At 43.2% G+C, this 7600-nt stretch overlaps 1 pseudogene; it reads left to right on the top strand.

The window, feature by feature from the left end:
- Positions 1-202: 202 nt before the first annotated feature.
- Positions 203-4162, top strand: LOC123809936 (annotated as a pseudogene).
- Positions 4163-7600: the final 3438 nt, after the last annotated feature.

Here is a 7600-nt window from a genome sequence, read left to right as displayed (position 1 = left end):
CAACGCCCACTTCTTAGTCTTCGGAAATGAAGTGGCTAGTACAGATACGGCTGCAGAAGCCTTAGAGAGAAATGTCATTTAAGTGGAAGGCATTTGAATGAGAACAAAGGGCACATTTTCTGTGAAGTGATCTGTCACAGCCGAAGAAAGTTCATTTCCTTGCCTGTGCTGGTCTCTAGACGAGGAAAGTCCCAGACTTGGCATGGGCAAGGAAGAAGCAGGCGATGGAAAGGAAGGGAGAGAATTGTTAGACTTCTTGGCTGGAGATCAGAAACAAATCGTTCTCGGGGCTGGTTTTGTTGGAGGCCAGCGTCAGAAGCAGGCCGAGAAGGCAGACAAGGAACATTACCATTCGGACTTGGCTCCATGCATCATTACTCAACAGAAATTGGTGCGTAAGCAGGATCCTGGAGGATGCAGGAGAAATATAAACAATCACTGGGTGCGGACCTGTGGTTGCCTATAGAAGCTTTGCCAGGCCTGAGACTGCAGATGGACATTTTGACTTATTGAATTTCCACACATTCTTGCAGCAATGACAAAGGCGAGCTGAAACAACACTGCAGTCCGGGATTTAGAAAAGCACTGGCCTCTGACCCCAAACTGGAGCCTCTAATCAGACTCCTGACCCTTCCTCTGGTCAACCAGCATCCTTGCCCTGCGATATGGAAATGACTTCTTTTAGTTGCCCATAAACATCTGACAGCACCTGCACCAAATTGAAAGTTGGCAGGCAAAATGAGGAAGGGCTAATACTTCTAAAAACGCTTTCTCTTTTAATGGTTTGAACTTTTTACTCTTTGAAAGAGTAGAACAACGGAAGGAAGACAGTTACAGAACTTTCAGATGCCAAAGAAAGGAGAAAAAGAATTAAACAGATGACAATCATTTCCCAATTGCTATTTATCGCCATCATTATTGGGCAGAGGAGGACACAAAGATGTGGGCAGGTGGAGTGGTGCTGCCCATGGTCACACAGCAACAAAAGAAGGGACAGCCCTGAGGTTTTAAGAAAGACAGAGTAAGATGGGAGCATCTGAAGCGGGTGCAACTTCATATGACTGTAGATCTCATGAGAGGCTGTACTCGAAAATCTGAATCTCTAGCTTCTTAATGGTATTGTATGCTTTTACTCGAAAAAGCAGCTCTGGCCCTGGTTCATGTGGCTCAGTGGATTGAGCACCGGCCTGAAAACCAAAGGGTCGCCCAGTCAGGGCATGTGCCTGGGTTGTAGGCCAGATCCTCAGCTGGGAGCATGTATGAGGCAACTGATTGATGTTTCTCTCCCTCTCTTTTCCTTCCCTTCTCTCTTAAACATAAATAATTTTTTAAAGCAGCTCTGGGGTCTATACATGCATATAAAACACTTTACTGGATCAGCTTTGATCTTGGTCTTTAAGGTCAATATTAATTGTATTTTGTTGAGAAGACTTAAGTGTCCCTGTTCAACCTTCCTACACATCCAGTTCCCTGTTCATGCCTCCAACTCCACCACTGGAACTCCATTCCCTTGAATTAGATGATAAATCAAATGTACATTACATGTCAGTTCCAGTCCACTGCAAGCAGCTTCACTGTGTTGAAAAAATGGCCTTGTGGAAGAAAGGGACCCCCAACTAATGAGCAGAGTGGCAGTCTGTGGATTAAGACAATGTGAGTACAGTTCCCAAACCTCTGGGAAGGACAACTTATTAAGCTTTCATCTCATCAGCACCTCAGCGTGAATCCATGTCAGGTCACTTCCGATGATATCACAGCTGGCGTTGATAGGAATAGCACCACATTTTAGAAGCAAATCTCAGGACATATGGTTCAAGCAAGGATTCTTTTTTCCTGATTGTGTGAATTAAATTATGCGCAAGCTCTGACAAGGAGATAAAAATAACATTTAATTAAGCATGTAATGAATCATAACATCGTGGAATTTATGGGAAACATTTATCAAAGATGAAAAAGTCCAGGGCATATGTCCTCCAGGATAAGGACAAAGCACAGGCGGGTCCGGTCCGAGTGGGAACCCCGGGCTGCCGGGGGCCGTCAGGGGGCCTGGGCGTCTGAAGGGTGGCCCGGGTGGTTCCCTAAGAGCAGAGGAAGAATAATGAAAAGGGAAGTGAGAAGTCACTGGCACACTTCACTTATTCCAGTGTTGCTTTTTAAAGAACCTTCTCCTGTGCCCTGGGGGTTCCCTGGGGACAACTTCAAAATTCTAGACAGCAAGGGAGGGCATTTGGTCCCTACAATGTCGTCCCGGCATCCCCAGGAGTTACCAGCCTTACAGTGGCGTCTGTGCTCTTTCAGCAGGGTTCTCACAGGCCCCCATGGGACGGCTGTGTGTCCTGACGTCAGATCAATGTTTCCAAAATGTTTTCGGCCATTTACAAAGTTTGATTTGAGATAAAACAAAATTCTTATACCAAACCTACAATAAGAATTTATTGCCCTGGCTGGTGTGGCTCACTGGACTGAGTGCTGGCCTGCAAACCCAGAGGCTGCGGGTTCCATTCTCAGTCAAGACACATGCTTGGGGTGCGGGCCAGGTCCCCAGCTGGGGGTGTGCGAGAGGCAACTGATAGATGTATCTCTCACACAATGATATTTCTCTCCCTCTCTTCCTCCCTCCCTTCCACTCACTCTAAAAATAAATAAATAAAATCTTTAAAAAAAATTAGTAAGCACTTTAAGCAGTGAGTTGTAAGGAAAGACTTTTTTTAAGATTTTATTTATTTATTTATTTTTTTTAGAGAGGGGAGGGAGGGAGATAGAGATAGAGAGAGAGAAACATCAATGTGCGGCTGCTGGGGGTCATGGCCTGCAACCCAGGCATGTACCCTGACTAGGAATCGAACCTGCAACACTTTGGTTCGCAGCCCACACTCAAGCCACTGAGCTACGCCAGCCAGGGCTAGGAAAGACTTCTAAATTAATCTAAACTCTTGGACAGGAAAGGAAAAAATATTTACAAGATGACCTCACCTTCTCAACTACTCCTCACCCCAGTTCTCTCCCTGCTTTCAAGACTTTTTGCCTGGAATGTTCTCTCTCCCTTTTCTACATCTCTCTCTTATAATTATTATGATATTTTGCTGTTATCTGTATTTCTCCTTAGTGTCGCTCTGTTTAACTGGGAGAACCCCAAATGCAGAGTGTGAACTTTTATTCTGTCTACAAACACCTTATCAACAGTGCCAGCCACGATGCTAGGAACCAGAGAGACAACAGAAAACAGGGCAGACGGGACCCCTGACTGCATAAGCTCGCATTCCAAGGGAGCTTGCTACCCCTCAGTGCCCAGCACGTGGTAGATGTGCAATCAAGAATGAAGGAATAGATCTTTCAATTTTGTTCGCAACCGCCTCCGCTCTCTAACGCCAGCACCTCCTCCAGCTTGCTGAGCTCCAGCAGAAGGAGAAGGGGGGTAAGTAAAGAGGTCCCTATACCATGGCTCAAAGCAGACTGCCCGCAAATCGACCGGTGGTAGAGCAGCGAGGAAGCAACTGGCTACCAAAGCCGCTCGCAAGAGTGCGCCCTCTACTGGAGGGGTGAAGAAACCTCATCGTTACAGGCCTGGTACTGTGGCACTTCGTGAAATTAGACGTTATCAGAAGTCCACTGAACTCCTGATTCGCAAACTTCCCTTCCAGCGTCTGGTGTGAGAAATTGCTCAGGACTTCAAAACAGATCTGCACTTCCAGAGTGCAACTACTGGTGATTTGCAGGAGGCAAGTGAAGCCTATCTGGTTGGCCTTTTTGAAGACACCAACCTGTGTGCTATCCATGCCAAACGTGTAACAATTACGCCAAAAGACATCCAGCTAGCACGCCACATACGTGGAGAACGTGCTTATGAATCCACCATGATGGGAAACATTTCATTCTTTAAAAAATAAAAAATTCTCTTCTTCCTGTTATTGGTAGTTCTGAACGTTAGATATTTTTTTTCCATGGGGTCAAAAAGGTACCTAAGTATATGATTGCAAGTGGAAAATAAGGGACAGAAATCAGATATTGGCCGTTTTTCCATTTTCATTTGTGTGTGAATTTTTTAATATAAATGCGGGGACATAAAGCATTAATGCAAGTCAAGGTGTTTCAGTGAACAAGTTTCAAGCAGTTCAACTTTATAACAATATAAATAAACTTGTTAAATTTTTCTGGACAATGCCAGCATTTGGATTTTTAAAAAACAAGTAAATTTCTTATTGATGGCAACTAAAAAAAAAAAAAATGAAGGAATAGCCCTTACTAATGTGGCTCAGGTGGTCGGAATGTCATCCAGTACACCAAAAGATTGTGGGTTCAATCCCCAGGCCACATATGGGATGCAACCAAACTGTGTGTGTGTGTGTGTGTGTGTGTGTGTGTGTGTGTCTCTCTCTCTCTCTCTCTCTCCCCGCCACCCCACCCTTCCTCTCTCTGTCTCTAATTTTTTTTTTTAATCCACCAGTGGGGATTTTTTTTTTTAAAGAATGAGAGAATAAGTGAAGGATAAATGAAGCTCCTGTCAGGAATTTGAAATTTAGTCGCCATGGTTAATGCAGGAAGACATAGGTAAAAAGGCTACATAGAAACCTACAGAAGTAGAAAACTTTAAGTCATTTCTGCTGTCACTGACAACAATTAGTGAAAGTAACTGTGCACGGGGCAGGAGACCACACTCCCAGAATCCAAAAGAAAGCACATTACATCAAAACAGTGTTCAATGTGAAACAATACTAATTTAAATCAAAGAAATTACTGCCCCCAAACTAAGATCCGTATAAATGTGAGGCATGATTACTGACTTCTTACAATGCTCCTTGAATCCACTGTGTCTAGAGCATGGGTATGAAGGTCAGTGAAGGCTTTGTAGCCAGGAAAACCGTGTCAGCTCATAGATGGTTCTAATATATGGTGAGACGATAATAAAGCAGTGTTCCCAAAGTATCTTCCCCCAGAGTCTGGAAAACACGTCACGCATAATCCCCTCTTGGAGCTTCACAAAGCACAATATCCTATTAATGTCTCTGAGAAGTTCTGCAGGAAAGTACATGTTGAACTTTCTTTATCATCATTTCCCATACTTATTAAACCAAGTTTCTCCTTTGAGGAATAGCCTTAAGTTAGTTCAGGAAAATGTGCTTTCAAGTTCAATGTATAACACTGTTCACTTCCGCACACCCTGTAGGGGTGATCCTGAAAACCCAAACGTTCTCAGAATATGGCGTCAGTTGTTAAACACTTTTTTCTCATGAAAGTATCCGTAAATCACATTTGCTGCCCAAACAACAATCTTGGTAAAATGCCACATTTTGTTTCTAAATGAAGTTACTAATACCACCAGACCACTAGATGGCAATAAGATTCCATTTACCTGTATTTGGCTATGCATAATGCACACTTTTTGGCCCACTTTTTGAGGGAAAAATACGGATGCACATTCTACATGGGTAGTACTAATTCTGTATCTATATAAATGTTTTTAATTCTTTTATTTATCCTTATGCATTAAAAGTGTAACTCTAGAAAGCAATAACTATGTTCATAAGCAAAATAATACCCTTGACTACAATAGTTGGTTTTGTTTCTAAATACAAATAAATAAATAATTGAATTTAAAAAATTAAAATGGGAGATTTTCTTGAAAGTTTGGGCCAAAAATGTGGGTGCGCAGTATACACAGAAGCACATTGTGCACGGCAAAATACAGTAGATTACATCCATGCCAACCAGAACTGAATAGTTCAAGAAGTATTTGAGTTTTCTAAGAATGCATATGTGCATTTATTCATTCATTTACTCATTCATTCAAACACTTATTAGGAACTTTTAAATCCTGAGAATTCCAATGGATATTGAAGATAAGAGCAATGAGACAGCTCACTGTCAAAAACTGTAATTCTTAGATTCCTAGGAAACTGTAAGAGGCCCTCATCAATGAAACAACCAGTTTTGTTTTTTGTTTTTGTTTTTGTTTTTTTAAGAAAAAGAAGTATGAAAGAATATGGCTACCTTAAATATGCACACTGATCACATGGCAGTCCTGGGGAGCTTTTGGGTCGGGCTCTGTCCACAGCCTGGAAATTAAGGAGAGATGGAGAGGTGAAGGTGTAGATGCTGCCTGCCTCTGACTGTCAGCCACGGACCCTAGAGCTTCAGTGCCAGAAGAGAGCTTGAAGATCAATATGTTTAACACCCTCTTCTAAGAAACCGAGGCACAGAGATGTTAGGGGGCTTGCCAAATGATGAGACTAGTTGAGACAGAGCTAGAACTTGGAACTGTCTCCTAATGCCCAGCTGATGTTTTTCCCCAATATTTCCTTACCAATTTTGCAATTTAGAATAGATCCTCCCCTAAACTCTTTCCCTTTCCCAATTCTTTTTCCCTGCTGTTCCCAACTGGCTGCCCATCCTTAGATAAGATGTCATGTGTGTGTGTCTCATATTGGATTCCCTAGAAAACGGACTCTGAGACACAGATTTTCACACAGGAGGTTTATTGGAGAGTGATCTCAGGAACTGCATCTCAGAAAGACTAAGAGAGGCAGGATTGGGCAGAAAAGGAGTTGAGGCCTCACCCAACCCCACGTAGCACTGTGGGAACTAGGATGGTCCTTCAGTTACCCTACATCAAAGCTGGGGGGCAGGACCTTTAGACTTTCCCGATTGACCACTGACTAGATGCAAGCAGCATAGCCATAGGCAAGGTAGCCCCCTTCACTTAAGAGCAAAAATCAGTGGACTAAAGTCAAGGCGTTGGCAGGGTTCCATTCCCTTCTAAAGAACCTGTTTCTGTGCCTCTTCCAGCTGCTGCAGGCTGCCCACATTCCTTGCTTGTGGCCCTTCTTCATCTTAAATGCCAGCAATGTCACCTCTCTCTGACCTTTCCTCTGTCCTCACATCTCTCTTTCTGACTTCAGCAGGCAAACACTCTCTCCTCTTAAGAACTATGTAACTAGACAGAGCCCACCTGCAGGTTCCAGGACCCTCTCCCCATCTCTACATCCTAACCTACTCACTTGTACGAAGTCCTTCCGCCATGTAAGTAACATTCACAGGTTCCAGGGATTAGGACACAGACATCTTGGAGGACCATTATTCTGCCTACCACAATCTGGATTAAGCATTTTTGGTAAGAATACTTCCTATGTTAATAGCAGTATTATTCACAATAGCCAAAAAGTGGAAACAGCTCAAATGTTCAGCAACTGATGAATGGGTAAGTACAATGTTGCACATCCATACAGTGAACTATTGTCAGCCATTAAAAGGAATGAAGTACTGATTTATGCTACCCCAAAGATGAACTTTGAAAACATTATGCTAAGTTAAAGAAGCTGGTCACAAATGTGTATGATTCCATTTATATGAAATGTCCAGAATAGGCAAATCTGTAGAAATATAGATTAGTAATTTTGGCTGGGGAGGGGAGAGGATGGATATAGGAGACTGTTCTGTGTGGCGTGGGCCCAGTTCCCACTCGGAGAGGCCAGTGGAAAGCGAGGTCCAGCACACAGGATCCACGCCCATGGATAGGTTCTGCTATAGGAAATCAGGCCTGCATTGTACCTAGGCAACTTTGAGACTTGCTTTTTGCTAAAACTCCCTCACCTTGAATTGAGGC

Source organism: Phyllostomus hastatus, unplaced genomic scaffold (assembly GCF_019186645.2).
Source record: "Phyllostomus hastatus isolate PE091 unplaced genomic scaffold, TTU_PhHast_1.1 phas_scaffold_585, whole genome shotgun sequence".
Classification (NCBI taxonomy): domain Eukaryota; kingdom Metazoa; phylum Chordata; class Mammalia; order Chiroptera; family Phyllostomidae; genus Phyllostomus; species Phyllostomus hastatus.
The sequence above is the reverse complement of the archived record's forward strand: the minus strand, read 5'-3'. Positions and strand labels throughout refer to the sequence as shown.